This window comes from Aptenodytes patagonicus, chromosome 6 (assembly GCF_965638725.1).
Source record: "Aptenodytes patagonicus chromosome 6, bAptPat1.pri.cur, whole genome shotgun sequence".
Taxonomy (NCBI): Eukaryota; Metazoa; Chordata; class Aves; order Sphenisciformes; family Spheniscidae; genus Aptenodytes; species Aptenodytes patagonicus.
In genome coordinates, this window is record NC_134954.1 from 7,855,561 (window position 1) to 7,871,836 (window position 16,276).

Below are 16,276 nucleotides of genomic sequence, written 5' to 3' on the forward strand. Positions count from 1 at the left end.
ATTCTGGTTTCAATCTCTGAATACACGAGCTTTTTTTTTTCCCCCCTCCAAAAGGGTGTAGTTGGCCAATGGAAGAAGTTTTGTCCTGCAGCTGCTATTGCTGCCAGTTTCTCATGTAGTAAAAGTGTATGATTCCAGTGGTGCTGTAAACTTCATCACTTCTGAAAGCATTTCTGCACATGCTGGACTGTAAAGTGACACTTACCAGGTGGTTTCTGTGCTCAAGTACATCTGCTCTGCCTGTCGTAACTTTTTCTAATTGTAGATGCTGTTGGTCCTGGGCCCGAGGCTGCCTCTTACTTTCAGCATTGACGTGTTGTAGTATCTCCTTACAAGTAAAATTAACTATGCCCTTGTCAGTCTCGTGGAAGTACTAACACAGAAGTAGTCTCTGCACAATTAAGGTGACTGTGGTGGCAGCCCAGAAGCGTGAAGTTTCTGTAGCCTGCTCTGAAATTACACCTAGTCACCTAGTGGTGAGGTAGAGAGGAATTTCACACTGTTTTATATTGCCGGTGATTTCAGGTAAGAAACTCTTATATTATCAGACACACTATCTCTTATTTATTGGATGATTCCCTTCGGTTTATGTAAACAAAATATTTTACTGCATAAAAAGTGCTGGAAAAACATTAAATGGAAGTGAATTCATCTGCAGGCATATTTAGTCTCTTAAAAATTTTAAGGTAAGCTTGTTTAAAATGCCAAAATGTCTTAAATGTGCTGTTTTAGAAGTACCGGAGGTCCTTGGAAATACCCTTTCACAGAATGTAGCCTTCTAAATGTTTAATTTAACAACTGATAATAGGATTCAGGCTCTTCAGGCTGAGAGCTTTCAGAAGTTTATTCAGCTTGTTTATCTAGATAGAGCAGGGACACAGCATGTAATTGAATAAACAATGGTTTAATTAATTTTTCAATCTTGCAGTATAGTTAATTTGTACATGTGAATGATAACCTCTTTGGCAGTTGCTGGTTTCAGATCATAAAGCAGTGTTCCACTACAGGGACAAAAAATGGCTTTTCAGTCCCCGTCTGTGTTTTACTTCTGAGGAAAGTACTATAAATCTTATATCTTTTTTATAGACAATAGAGAAATATTATGATGCTTGTTTGAAAGTTGAAATTTTATGGCCTTAGATCCTCTGTTTAGTAGTAGTTTGTCTTTCACTTCGGGATGAACTAGAACCTTTCCTGGGGGAAGGCGGTCTGGGTGTCCAGACCCAGTTTGCACAGCACTTTCATCAGCTCCCTGGCGACACGGGCGTATTGGCGGACCCGTCCAGCTGTAGAGGCTGGTGCATGATTGCCTGGGTGTATGTGCAGACACTAACAGGCATTGGTTGGGTTGGCAGGATCGGATGAAGCACTATAGAAACACGGCCAGCTTTGTTTGCTTTCTCCCTTCTGAACACATGGCTGGGAATAAGACAGATGTCTGAGCATGCAGAATTTGGCCATTCCTACTTCTAATTGTAGTTTCAAGCTTTGGGGTTGTGCTTTTGGCTTGGTTTTCTGCTTGTTTGTTTGGATTCTTTCTACTGAAGCAAACAGAGCATTTGTAAAGTGCAGATACATTTCGAAAAACCACAATAAAATGAAAGAAAATCACAATAATTACAAAGGCTGAGTAAAGGTCAAAGATAGAGTTGGTCAAAGTCATCACCCAAACTTGCTCTGTAGTTTTCCCGTGGTGCGTCACAGCTCCTCAGACTTACACTGGGCACTGCCAGTCCTGTTTGCTTGATTGCCTTTTTCATGTCTCAGTCTTTTTTTAGAAGTCCTGAGCCCACAGCTGCATGAAGAAATAATATACAGACAAACTTTAAGACTTCGTATTAAACACAAGGTTGGTTTTGGTCCTCCGTTAGGCTGTAGTAATCAGACTGAGAGCTTAAAACCTCCAGTTTTTCTCAGATTTGTCTTACAGTGCCATTTTTAGGATCCCGATATTTTTACCATTTTTAACTTGTTCTTTGACAATGATTCCAGGAAGAAAGGCAAGCATGAAATTATTGAGAAACTGCAGTTCCTGTGCCGTTGACACAGATGATGTGACTGGAGAATCATAGGAGTAATTTAGCAGCTAGTATGAAAAGATCTACTTAGGAATGTTCAGGTTTTGATACATGGGATTTTGGTTATGATTGAAGTGGCTTTTGGTTGCACAATAAGCTTGTGGCCATAAAACATTCCATTTATATTGCCCTTTACATTTTTCAATGCCATTGGTAAGGAAATACAGTGAAGATCTAACTGCAAGGAGAATTTGGTTGAGTGTTTATTGAAATAAGAAAAGCATCAGCAAAAATGTTATCATTCTGATCAGACCAAGCACATGACAGCAAGTCATTCGTTATATAAATTACCTCATCTAGTAGCATCTGAAGGTTATGTGGCTTGAAAACAAGCAATTTAGGGTCTTTTGCAAGGAATTAGAAAGATAATGAGTGTAGAAACTCCTAAGCAAGTTTAAATCTCCAAGGTGTTTTCTGGCCTGCACGATTCCAAACAATAATCAACTGATACAGCAACTAATCACTCTCTTAGTAAAATCTGCGTGAGAAAAGTAATGGAGGAGACCTCTCACCTCCCTCCAGAGCCAGACAGCTTGGGAAAGAGCAAGCATAAGGAGACATCCACAAACCTGCAACAGCAGCCAGCAGCTGGGAAAGAGGAAAATGTTGGCACAAAGCATAAAAGTCAAACTGAAAGCTCAGCAAGCAAGAGGTTAAAAGTGAAAACCAGACTCCTCACCTACCACATGGCTGATACGGAACGGGGAAGCTATTGAAGTGTTGGCTGGGTCTCTGGCGGAAAGGCCTGTTCTTGTACTCTCTTTTTGTACAGCCTCTCCAAAATGGAATACAAACCCAAAATAAAGGTAGGGTCCTCTCCACCCTACATGCCCTGGAAAAGCCTCTGGTGTTTGCTGTAGAGGGCTTTACTCATTTCTGGAACATCCTTTGTGCTAATAGAGTTGTCTCTGGCCCGATGCAGTAAAAAGTTTCTTCTAAAAAAAAAAAAAAAAGACAAAACCAAGAAACAACAACACCAACAACTAAAACCCACAATAATAGGATTTAGAAACAAAACCAAATAAGTTTATAGTAGCAGACTGGCTGTTAACCTTTCCTGTCACAGATTGTTCTGATTTATTTTTGGAATATGGCACTAAGCTCTAGATTTATTCATGAATGCTCTGAGAAATTTATTTTCCCTTTATTACAGGACACAAGATCCCACAACTCTCTGATCTTCTTTCCTTTCACTTTCTACCTTAGTTTGAAAGACTTTTTTCTCCTGGCTCCTCTGCATTATATTCCTTGGCTTTTTACAGAAGTACAACTTCTGCGTGCCAAACTCTTTTCACATAATTTAACTAAATCCGTATGTCCAGTTCATACAATTGAATACGAATCTCTGGCAGATGCTCTCTCAAAATCTGGTTATCATTTTAACATTTTTCATTCCATGCAGTTTTTTAAGAGATTTTTGCACATGCAGCTTTAACTTTTGGCAATTGGAAATAAAAACACCATCTTTCCTGCTATAGATTTCAAACAAACTCAGTTCCCAGTTTTTACAGTCAAAGCACAGTGACCTGGAAATTAGCTGTTCTGTTTTCCTAGTCCTTCCTGTTTTCCAAAGAAAAGCTAAAGATTTGAAGACATTTCTTAAAAAAGTATGGAAACTCCAGCATTTTGCCTAATGTTCCTCTGTCCTAATCCAATTTCTTTGAAGCACAGGTTGGATCAGCAGCTTGTACTTGGTTGCAGATGTTGTTCTGCCTCTTACTTGCTATGCTACATGAGACTGCTGAAGAAGTGGAAGCAGTGGGTTGCGTGTTATGTTTGTCCATCACATTTCAAAGCAGCTCATCTTCTGGATCAAAATTAGCTCTGCCAGTTTTCTGCTTTTGGTTTAGACAGAAAAAAGCACGACAACATTCAAGCTTCTGCAACAGTCAAAGTCTATTCAGTCTCCTTATCTGAAGACTACCATTTTGGTTTATATGCCTGTGAAATGAAACTGCATTTTCATTCATCCTTGTTCCGTGACCAAACTCTGTAAATGAAAAAGATCAAACACTAAAAGACGTGCGCACGATGTACTTCTACTGCACTCAGCCTGACGGAAAAAACAAGCTGTAAAAACTATCTGAGCTACCAAAAAGAGTTATGAGGAAGTATGAGTTACTCAAGGATATTTAGAAAGAATGTGTGTTTATATAGTCAATTAATTTCAAACAAAAGCAATTTATCTTGTCTGGAGATTCACATGGTATGTAATGCAATTGAATTAGAAAAACAAGAACAGGATGCTCAAAAATTCTTACCTATTTAAAAGCTGCACTAGGCACTTTCTATTTTAGGACAAGATTTAATTGCATTCTGTAAAATGCACTGGCAGGACAGTCATCTTCTCACCAGCAGGTAACAGCAGTTCCAAAAAATGTGCTTTCTCCAATGTAGCTGTAGGAACTGTTGCTACTTAGAAACTAGCATAGTCATTAATCAAAACAAAAAAAGCAAACTGTTATATAAAGCAAAAATTTTACCAGGCAAGTACTTTGAGTCTGCCTAAAACAGATGATCAGAACATATTACCCAGTTCTTGGTTTATTGTCTCCATAAAAACTTGGAAGGATACATGTCTGGTCTAGTAAATTTTTTTTTTCCTGGGCACAAGTATAATGTTCTTCTTCAAGTGATTTTTTTTTTTAAATTAAAATCTTTCTGGTTCTTGCAACATTTTTACCTTATTGGTGTCTGTTCTTACTGCGATAGTTCAAACACACACACATTGTCCACTGCGATGGATGCTGAATGTCCACGTTGAAGATGCTGAAAAGGAACGAATACCAATGGGAAGCTTCACTGGGGGTGTTGTTATCAGTAGGTATGTTGCTGCTGGTAACCATGGAAACGTTTAGGATGATCTGAAGTAGTCTAAGGATAAGTAATAGGATGAAAGCAAGCAGAGGGAAATTTATGCTGATTCTTAGGGAAAAATAAACTCTTCATGTTGCATCCTCTTATATTCATAAAAGGTCACTAGGGAACAGGTAGGTGCTTGGAGTAATTTTAAACTGGTTTGGATGAAGAAATTTGAGGTTCTCTTGCAGGAAGCGGCTTTGGCAGGAGGAGGGACTCTTCTGATCCTAGATTCATCTCAACATTAATTGCAAATGTTATGAATCCGTGGGCCTTGCTGAGCACTGGTAACTTGCTCAGTTTGAGTATCTAAGTGCCTGGCATGCATCTTTTCAAATCAACACTGGAAATCCCTGTTCACTGGTGATAATACCATTCTTCTGGAAAATATTAATTGAACCAGAGACTAAGCCACTATCGCACTGTCTTAGCAAGTATATAAATTGAACAGATCTTTCTTAAGCAGAGGCCTTTAAGTGGAGCTCAAGCAGCCAATTTTCTCCTAACTTACAGTGAATGAGGGAGAGGAAATAATTTAGCCAGAAACCTGAGTCTGAATAAGAAGTTATTTGGTTAGAAATAATTCAATAGTCATTCAACTATTTATTTTGGGTTTGTATTCCATTTTGGAGAGGCTGTACAAAAAGGGAGTACAAGAACTGAGTGAATGGAAAAATAAAGTGAAATTCAGATATGGTGTTGTAAAGTGAGTGTGAGTAAATACAAATACATTGAAAGCTGGCAAAATGAGGTGAGACAAAATGTTAATACTGATATACTACTTTTATCCTACATGGGCTACTTCTTAGTTCCAGTAAGCTGCTTCTTCCATCCCTGTTATGCTCAATTTGATTTTGCTTAGTCACTCTTGCTCTCTCGCTATCCCTTTTTTGTAGGGATACATTTTTAAATGATACGCTGATTTACTTGTGACTCCTGCTCTCCTAAATAGATGAGGATTTGCAAAACCACGTCTTGCTTTTCCTACTCCTTCATATTGTTACAGAGGATGAAGAAGTATTTTCTAATTTCAATTTCAATTATTTTTAGGCTAAAGCAGTGACTGAACACAGATTACCTCCTCCTGGTCCTCCCACAGGCAGTGTATCACTGGCAAAAAGAGAATACTCTAAATTCCTTTATTGTGCAGTGACCTTGGTGTCCGTTATAAGGCATTATAATAAGTTTTTAAATATTAAAGAATATAAGATTTCCATTGTACTGAATCTGCACAAATAAAGCATTAAAGAAAAAGGATTTATAAAGATTTTTCCTGATTTGCTTGATAAACCCACCAGAAACATAAAAAAAAAAAATAAAGAGCTTGCCTGATTCAGTGTGCATACCAGGATTCTTGGTAAGCTGCCCACGTTATAAAATACGATGATCTTTTCTGTGGCATTCTCATGAACGATACCTTGCATTATACCCTGGTTAGAGAGAAAAAATTTTTGATGCTGTTTTGAAAAAGTGAGATGGCAATGAAACAAGTAATTTCTTTGAAGAAGCTGGTAGATGTTTTTTACATTACCTCACTTTTATTATTGTAGAGCTTTCTTCTGATGAGCCCATGCAAGTTACTTACACAGAAGTTTCCTTCTATGACTCTTTAAGGTTAGTTTATTTACTTTTATATTAATAAAAAGCAGCAGGGAGAAATAGTAAATGTGTTAGTTTCCAATTCGTACTTGCCTGGGTCATAAATAATGCTATATCGAGTTGTTACTTAAAGCAAGTACATTTTTATGTAATAAGATTAGACTTTGTTGAAATTGATGGGTAGAAAAACTGCCTCCACCTCTTTGCTGTTGTCTTTGCTCATTTGGAAACCAACGACCTATAAGAGTCTTTTGGAAATCCCAACGCGATATGTAGGAAGCAGTCAAGTGTCACTACTGGTCTCTGGCTCGTACAGCTTCTTAGATCCCACAGATGTGACTTAGGCAGCTCTGAACCTGCTTTTACACAACACTTGTAAGGAAGCCAAATTGCCGTTTCTAATGCCTTGAATTCATAAAAGACACAATTGGTATAAAGCCACCTTGAGTCTTCTTAATACCTATTCAACCTTAGGCTGAATACAGCTCACCAAGGCCGAGCTCTCAGCCGAGCTCTCTGACTATAGTTAAAAACGCTACAATTAATAATTTGAAGTCTTTTCTGAATACTTTTAGATATTTTTTCCTGGTATATTGAGAAACAATTTTTTATTTACTGTGATCAGTATAATCCAGATGTGACTGCTCTTTATATTTCCACGTACATGCTTTTAGCTTCAAATCTGCTCAAAAATAACATACTGTAGGATAATGTGGTGAAAAAAAAACATTCTGCCTTTGAACTGTACTTGACCTATCAAAAACTCACTGAAAAATCACTAGTAGCCTGAGCACACAAAGATAACAGACTGAGGGTTTCAGTCAACTTGCACTCAGCAAGCTCTATAGTTTTCTCTGAGCTGTGACATTGACTTAAAATACTCTATGACCATTTGTTCATTACCAAGAAAGCAAAATAGTTTGTTATTCAAATAAGCAAATGTAACAGTACACTATTACTGTCAATTCAGCAGCTTCCCAGCCCATTTTTAAACTAACTGGTTTAACAAAATTTATTTTCTTCCTGAAGAGAACAGCCAAGAAAAAAACAAACAAATGAATAAACAAATAAAACCCACAAAAATCCCGCAGTGCTATTTGGAGTTATGAGGCCAGCTTACATGCGTGTTGCATGCATTTACACACTGAAAGAGATGGAAGACAAAAGCACATACTGTAAGACCAGAACTTCTTGATTCAAATCAGAATTCTGAGAATAAATCAAAACTAATAGTTAAGTGTTTGATAGATGTAAACTAGTGTGTAATTACCTTCACCAAACAACCAAATTTAGTATTAAACCCTTTGAAGAGCTTTCCTTATTTTTCTGAATATAATTTGAAAGGACTCCGGCTCTTGTCATCACATTTATGCTGATGGGAGCTCTGCAGGGTAGTTTTTAGTTCTGACTTTAGCAGAGTTCTCATGTGTTGCTTTGCAATGTTGGTGTTGTCTACTGGTCTCCTTCGGGAACCCGATAAAGTGATTTTCATAGGCATCAAAAAGTTCTTATCATGAAAATAACATAACATTTAATTAAATGGTGTTTAAAGTATAATTTTTCTCTTGCAATGTTCCTCCTGTAATTTCCTTTCTGCAGTCACCTTTCTTCCTCCTCAGTTATGTAGACATTTCAATCGAAGAAGCACTGGATGAGGCTCCAGAGGCAGCAGCTGAAAGGAATAGTCAGAGGAGCACTGGAAGAACGTGCCGTCAGCAAATATGGAGATCCAACCTAGATACTTGTAGCCTGCAAATTTGTCTGCCTTCTGTAGACACTCACATAGCTCCAGTCAGAGTAAATTGTTTTACGTATTTTTTCCTCAAAAGAATCTTTTGAAGAAAAATATACTATCTTCTCTGATTGTTTCTTATAAACAGTCCATTATCAGAGATGGGGCAGAGGGAAGGGGTGTAAAACAAATGTATACAATTGCCATTTCCACTCTCCTATGGGCTCAGGGTCGGTGTTGGGTGGGCTTAGAGGCTCTGCGCAGCCTTGCTGTTGCCTTGGCAAAGAAGTCGGTAGTGGCTGTGCAAACTCAGAGTTTGGAGGCGCTTGGAAAAGTGTAGGTGTTCCTGTGCATCACCAAGTACGCATCGTCAATGGAGTTCCCATTTCTTCTCATTCTAAGAATTTCTGCAAGTCCAGGAAATAAGCTGTATTTCATTGCAGTTTATATCTGGATTTTTTTCATCCTAAAGATTAAGAGATGAAGCATTCCTGCAATAAAATTAATCTTTGTATATACATTCTATTGCGTGTGTTATTTTTTCTTATCAAAGGAATTAACCTCTAGTACCGAAAAATACCATAAACTGTAAAAATTAAAGAGGGCACTAAAAACATAGTAATAAAAAGGACATAAATCAGTTTTAAAATAACAATATGTTTTCTAGTTGAGCTGTTTATTACCGTTCATATTAAAATTTTATGGGAGAATAAAAATGTCAGTTATTTCTGTGCATCTGACCATCAAATTGCAAACTTGCCCATTAGTTAGAATAATGAAGTTCAAAGCCAACACTCATGTCTGAATGACCAAACCATCTAAAATTTCATTTATTGAAATTGTATTCAATTTATTTATATTCCTTAATTAGTGACATAGAAAGCAATATATTTCAAACAAGTCTATACAATGTTAATATATCTCAATGTAAGTACGTTAAGAACGATCAACTGCTAGATTACAAATTGTTATCTTAAATAAGAAGTCTCTGTTGGCATCATTTATAACAAGTCTTCCACAGAAATACGCTTGATTCAGAGTAATTCAACCTCTTGAATACCAAGTAGAACAAGTATCTGAAAAGTGATATAAAATCATTGCTAGTAAAATTTGCCAATGACAAAAAACCCAAATAAAATAGCACTAAGTAATGGTGCTAGGTCAGTTCTACAGCTCAGCTTGGGTGAGAAGGCGTAGTTACTGTAACAGTACAAATTATGGTTTCTACAGAAGTAGAAACATTTAAGACTAAATACTCAAGTTTGTATATTCAGTAGAAGTTTGCTAAGTTCAGTCATCTTTTGACGCACAGGGTCTCCTGTAAAATTTTGTTTTGGTCTTAAGTGTTGCAGTTTTAGCTGTCCTGGGTTTTTATTTGAGTCTGGGAATTTAAAAGCCTCAAAAAATTTGAAGTACGTAAGGCTGGTTTTCACATCAAAACACAAAAGGGGGAGTTTCACATGGTTTCAACATGAAGCCATAAATCAGAACCGTTTTTCTTAAGCCTGATACCAAGACAGCCATAAGAATCTGAAACCTGTGATGTGATTCATACCATATCCACTTCTTTTTGAAACTAGGTAAGTTTTCAGTAATCGTCCATTTATTACGTTTTTTTGTAACTCTAATATTTAGCCTCTGGCCTTGCTCTTGTTAAAATGCCCTGTTGTTGCAAAACCCCAGTTTGTGATGACTCACCCCCCTGAGATGTCTTTCCATTGAATGATGACAGCATTGCTGAGTCTTTATTCTTTGCTTCATGACATATTTAATAATAAATAGTTGCTACCTGAGATGCAAATTCTTTTATGGGACTAAGTTTAGTGATCACCAGCTCAGACTAATTCCTCTGTGACCTTCGGCAAGACGCTTCAGGTTTTCTATAGTTAACATCCTTATTTGTAAATTGTGAATGGCACCACTTCATTTATTGCCTAAAAAGAAAGCAACAATAAAGCTTTTTGTTCCTAGCACTATGATAATGCACATCTGACAGGTGTTACTGTTCACGAGGAAAGAAATAAATGAGTACTATGTAGAACTAAGCAATTACTCTGTACAAGTCCAAGACTTTGAGTGTTTTATACCTAGACGCAAGTGTTTCAACCTTTGAGTACTTATGTAGAGATTTGGGAGTTTGCTGGTTATTACTTTAAGACAACCTAACAAAACAGTTGTTTTTCTGTTCATTACTGAACCTGCCATGTAAAGAATTCAATTTTTGAGTGCATTGCATTCAATTTGCTTGGTGGAGGGAATAAACATCTGAGTCCCTGAAGTCTGTGAAGAGTTATCCGTCAGTATGTCCTTTAACGTGTCTTCAGGAAAACTGCAAAATCCACAATCTGTCCCTTTCCACCACATTGAGAAATTCCACACCAGTAGCACCATGAATGGGCTGCAGTCATCCATACGGAGTGCTTGTTTTCTGGGGTGTGAGCCTGATGAATATACTTTGCTTAACAGTGCTGTTATGATTTAACATCGGCATTTTAGTTATCAATATTTACACCCTTCAGAAAATTGGATGTTGGTAAACACACAATAGGCACAAATATCTGCCGTGACTGTAAGCAGGGAGAATGATAAAGGCCATAGTGCCTAGTTTGTTTTTAATTTTTACTATCATTGCCAGTCTTGAGTATTAAAACTATAAAACATTTCTAACTGGCTCGCTTTAAGGGGTTGGATTCATTTTTCGTTCTCTTCCAAACTTTTCAGAAATGCAGTTCATTCTTTTTCTCATGATTTACGACTTAATCTTTTTTTTTTTTAATAGCATCACTTACTGTGGTATGAGACTTCCTTTAACCCCCAAGCTCATCTCCACCTTATCTTGCAGACTTGCAGGAAAGTTCCTCCTCTCCCAGGCACACTTCATCTCACACACCGGTAACTGCTTCCTGCTAAGCCATTAATAAACAGTGTGTTATTGTGTTTCCACCCATTTGCAAATCACAAACCACCAAATACACACAGAACATACCAACTGATTTAACTCACAATTTCTTCCGTAGAGGACTGTAATTGTTCAGGACGGAACACATGTTTACTTGGCACTGCTAAACCTCACCATGCCTTCACGTTGTGCTTTCAATGTAGTATAGAGACATCTAAGGTTTTTGCAGTGTAGTTATAAAATAAGCGTGGCTTCGTCCTTACATTTTTCTTCAAAAGAAAATCTGCAGAGTTATAATTATGCTAGATAATATTTTTATAATTTTTTTATTCTGACTAGTTGCCAAATTTAAACATAGCTTCAGAATATTACGCTTTACAGCAAGATTTTTGCACTATGTTGGCTAGAAGGTTATGTATTTGCCTAACAGAAGTACTGGTTCTCAAGGCCTCATCTACACAGGTGACATTCTGGTGCAAACTATTAAGGTCTTTCCTTCTGCTCCCTGCACTTTGGTTTCCAGGGGAAATAAAGCCAGACCCGCGCAGGCTCCAACGTTGCTCTCTGGTCTGATTCCTGATCTGGATAATTAGGAGCCTGAGACTCATCAAAGCACACAGACCACCCTGAGAAAAATACGTGGTTCTCTGAATTTGGATTTTGAACTTGCAAATGCTTTCAGATAAAAGAGAACTCCTTGAAGGACTCTAATTAACTGGCACACTTATATAGTAGCATTTAAAGTTCAACTCTCTTTGTTTTTCTTTATAAATTGGGCTTCATTTGGGGGATTCAGTTTACATGAAACCCAGAAAAAGACAAGCTTGCCATTGTATTGCTCTGTTATTGCCATATAATGCCATCCATCATAGACAAAAAAGATGATGGTATGATGTTTCTCTGTTTGGGTGCAATGATATTCAATATGCTTTTTGGAGAGCTTTGTGGTTGAAGTCAGAGAAACCAGAGCTTTTCCTCTGACCTTTCTCATGTCCTTTGTAGAATTGTGATTCTTAAACCTTTTTTTTTAATATTTTTAGGTGCTGGAGTGGGAAAATGACTTCTAGGCCTCTAAGCTTTTCCTAAGACAGATAAAGGGATGTGGAATTTCTAGTACCAGGTTGCCTGTACTTTGAAGAACAAGAAATCATTTAAAAGTTGACACAGTTTGAGTCTTATATTTAAATTCAGATGTGCTGTAAATAAATTCTGACTGCCCTGAAATCAGTGAAGTGTAACGCTTTTATGAAAAGTTTCGGTGACGACATTACTGTTACCTACTTTAATTCAAGTATTTTCTCACCTCCTGTCACAAGCGTGGAGGCACTCCTGCCCAAGAAAGGGGGCACCTGGGAGAGGGCTGGCAGCTACAGCAGCTCGTGCATCCTGCTCTGGGCTGCCTCTTTTTTCCTGGGTACTTTATAAATTCGTCACAGCTTGCAGGCAGAAAGTGGCCTGCAGGTTGTAAGACAGCTACAGTCATTAGATGTAGCCTTCTTTGTATGAAAGAAAACATAACGCAGGGTTCAGTAAAAAGGCAGGCACGTGGCTTTGCTTCTTGTGCTTTGCTTTATAAAAATTACAGAGTAATGATGCTCTGAGCATACCGAAGAGCCTGGGACATACAGACTGGAAGATTTCTTTGAGGTTTTTATTGCCGGGCTTTTTCTGCCTCAGCCTGATCCGTCTGCCTAGGTCTGATCTTCCCCATGGCAGATCTGGCTCACAGGATCAGAAAAATGTCTCTTCCCTGAGGTTGAGTTGGGAGAACCTTTATTATGTACCGGATCTCTCTTCGCTCCCCTATTCCCTCAATATTTGTGCCAATAGGTGGAAAAGAGGAAAATACCAGTATGTTTGCTACTTCATAGCTGGCTTGTGTATCAGAAACTCGCCTTTCAGCATGGTCTTTATATGCGTGTTAAATGATTGAAAACTCTAACCGAAAAAATTGAGGCATTTTGCATGTATGTTTCAGGGCATGATACACAGGTCCCTCACCATCTTTTTACGTTAGCTAATGGAGTTGCAAGGGTGGGAGACAATAAACCCTATCGAAAAGAGGGTCCTATCCTGTGTACTGAGGCACAAAGAGAAACAAGTATCAGAAGACAATATGAGAAAAATGTAAGAGTTGCGTACACTTGCAAATCAGCAGTGCGACAGTTAACCAGCACTAAAAGCTGCTTGCCTTAATAATGATGTCTTGAAAAGAAGCAGTAATTAGGCATGATAGTCTTGAGATGCACTTCCTTCACAACATCAGGCTTATGATGAGAATTTAACTCTCAGAGATACTTTCTTTCATTAAGAATGATTACTCAAGCATGGTTTTAATAATTTTTTGAGTAAAAATGTAAACAGGAGTTAAATCCCCTAGCCTTTATGTGCTTCAAAGGTTCCTTTCTGCTTCAGTCTTGGGTAACCAAAAAAGCTAGAAAAGAGTTTGAAATTGTGTTCTTTAATTAAATAAAATAGTTAAATAAACAGTACATATTTTTTCCAAGTATTAATATGTATTAAAGGAAATTTAGTACCTAACTGGAATACCAAATCTATTTAACAATGCAATATTGTGGCTTTATATGCTCTTCTCTGGAGTAAGCTAAGGCTTCCTACCAAATGACACAGGAGCTGATTTCCTTATCAAACTCTGGAGCACAGACAAGCAATATTTAATTTCTATTTCTTACCATTATTTTAGAGATTGTTGTTAAGACACATCATCTTCATGCTGCTGAATGACATGGAGTATGTCTCTACCTTGGGAGTAGACACAGGTACAGATTAAAATCTGTCTTCTGTTTCTCTCCCCTCCCTCCTTTCTCTCACAGTGCACCCATATTATCGCATACATTTACCAGCGTTAATATTTTACTGGTTTTAATGGTTAACCATATTGGCAGATGTTTGTAGAGACTGCAACAGCAGAACATGAAGGAGAGGAGCTGCAAAAACCCTCCCATGTCTCTCTGATATGGATGTTTCCCATAACTTCAGAGGAGAGTAACCTCCAGCCTGTTCATCCTGAAGAAAACACGATGACTTCTTAAAGCACAGACATCAATTTCCTGGCTTCTGGAGTTCGCTGATGCTCAGATGATGGGATTTCATTGCTGTGCAAACCCAATAACATTGGTAAATTTGTGGTTCAAGTAGTGCAAAGTGTCATTAAACCATTTATACTGGTTTACTGGTTAGATCGTACATACAAAACTGCTATGAGCAGGTGGAGCTGTTGGCTGCGTACCAGGATGGCAGACCAGTTTTTCAATGCTGTTACAACGTAGTTGAGACCTGATGCCTGAAGTGGTTCACACCAAGTCTTCTGAGCCACGTAGACGACACAGACCTTGTATGAGGAAGCAGGAACGGCTTGATGACTTTTTTATCGCTAGTAGAAAATAGAAAGGAACAGACTGTACCTATTATATTATGAATATGCAATTTATAGATGTATTGTGGGTTTTAGTGATACTCTGACTAGTTTTTCCAATGTGCACATTTGTTTGCTGTGGATGCTGAGAATATATAATGAGCACATATGGATCACTTTTTTAATGTACTTTTCATCCGTCCTCAACTGATGTATCCACTGTTTTTCCCAGAATATTTCCTCACAATATCCTAAATACAGTACTCCCTTTTTCTTTAGCAGGTTATACAGGGAAAAAATTCTTCACATAGTGAAGAAAATTTGCTAAATATTGGTATGCTGCTGAATAAAAATAATTCAGTATCTATACAACACCAGTCTTGTCATCATAGGCAACCATAAAGGAGTAGTAAAAGTTTAATTAAATCAGTTGTATTATTGTTATCCTTCAAACTCAAATGGAGCAGGGAAAGAGTAATATTAAAACTACTAAACCACACATTAGGAGTTTTAAAGACATTTATAATTTAATGCAAGAAAATAAATAAGATCAAGACTAGTTTTATGTTGAACTAACTTCATAACATGAAGTTCCCCAGATTAGGTTCTCTCTGAATAAAGGCATGTCTGGCCAGAGAAGAGACATGAAAAAGAAATGGCTTTGCACTATTGAGATGCTCAGCTATATACATAGGGGAGGCACCTGTAGCTGTTCTAGGAATGCCCTGACTTACAATAGGTCTAGAAATACAGGAGTACAGAAGATGATTCAACTGAGTTTTTGCCTCCTCGGTCTATTCCTGTGCTGGGCTGAGTTTGAGCACAGCAGAGATGTATGCCCAGAGCATCTCAGAGAGTGGTGAGTCTGATGACTCAGAACACCGAGTCCATAAAATATTAATAAAACCTCTGCAATTTGAATTGACCTTTCAAGTAATAGAAAAATACATCAAAGTAATACAATAAATTAAGAGGTTCCTCTGCTACCTGTGATATAAAGCATAAGGATTTCTTTTAAATATTTGACTATTGAAAAGTAAATGAGGCTTTTTCTGATGCGACAATTATGGGATTTCATACAGTATGAAACAGTAACAAGAAAGATACTGTGTTATTGTTAATGGCTCTTTTTCTTACCATCTAAACTAATAGGCACATTTGATCTTCCATAATTTCTTCATGCTTCGTTGTTTCCATCATTGTCAAAAGCCCACTTCTTCACTTTCCTTGTGAAATAATCTACATAATGCAAAGTGACTGTTTATGGAGTACAGTGAGTATTCCACCAGCAAGGAAGAAAGGGCACCATTTGACAAAAGCAGACATATCATGGAGACAGCTACAAAATTAGATAATTTTAGCAGAGAGCAGATTTTTTTTTTTTTTGCTGCCAGTCAGGATTTAAACAAAGGAATCATCCCACATTTGGCAGATAATTATGCTTCTCCAAGGGAAAACATAACACTGAGTGAAAAGAGTTAAGGTCTTCTTTTTCTCAGATAATTTTGTGCTTTGAACCTTTTCAACTGCCTGTTTCATGAAAAAGCTAAAAAAATCTGAACAACTGTAACAATTATTGTTCCAGGGACATAAGCAATGTTCATGTCACCATTTTATGAGTTCATTTTTTATTTCAGTTTTCAGCCTCCTGAATCACTAGGGTTTGCTTTTTGTTCCCAGACAGCAGATACCAATGTAGGAGGACACCTGCCACCTTCCATATTGCTGGTGTA

At 37.6% G+C, this 16,276-nt stretch overlaps 1 long non-coding RNA gene across 1 annotated transcript; it reads left to right on the forward strand.

The window, feature by feature from the left end:
- Window positions 1-373: 373 nt before the first annotated feature.
- On the forward strand, window positions 374-8,783 carry LOC143161545 (uncharacterized). Its single transcript, XR_012995554.1, has 3 exons — window positions 374-525; window positions 6,488-6,551; window positions 8,156-8,783. It is a non-coding gene; the product is annotated as an uncharacterized LOC143161545 (long non-coding RNA).
- Window positions 8,784-16,276: the final 7,493 nt, after the last annotated feature.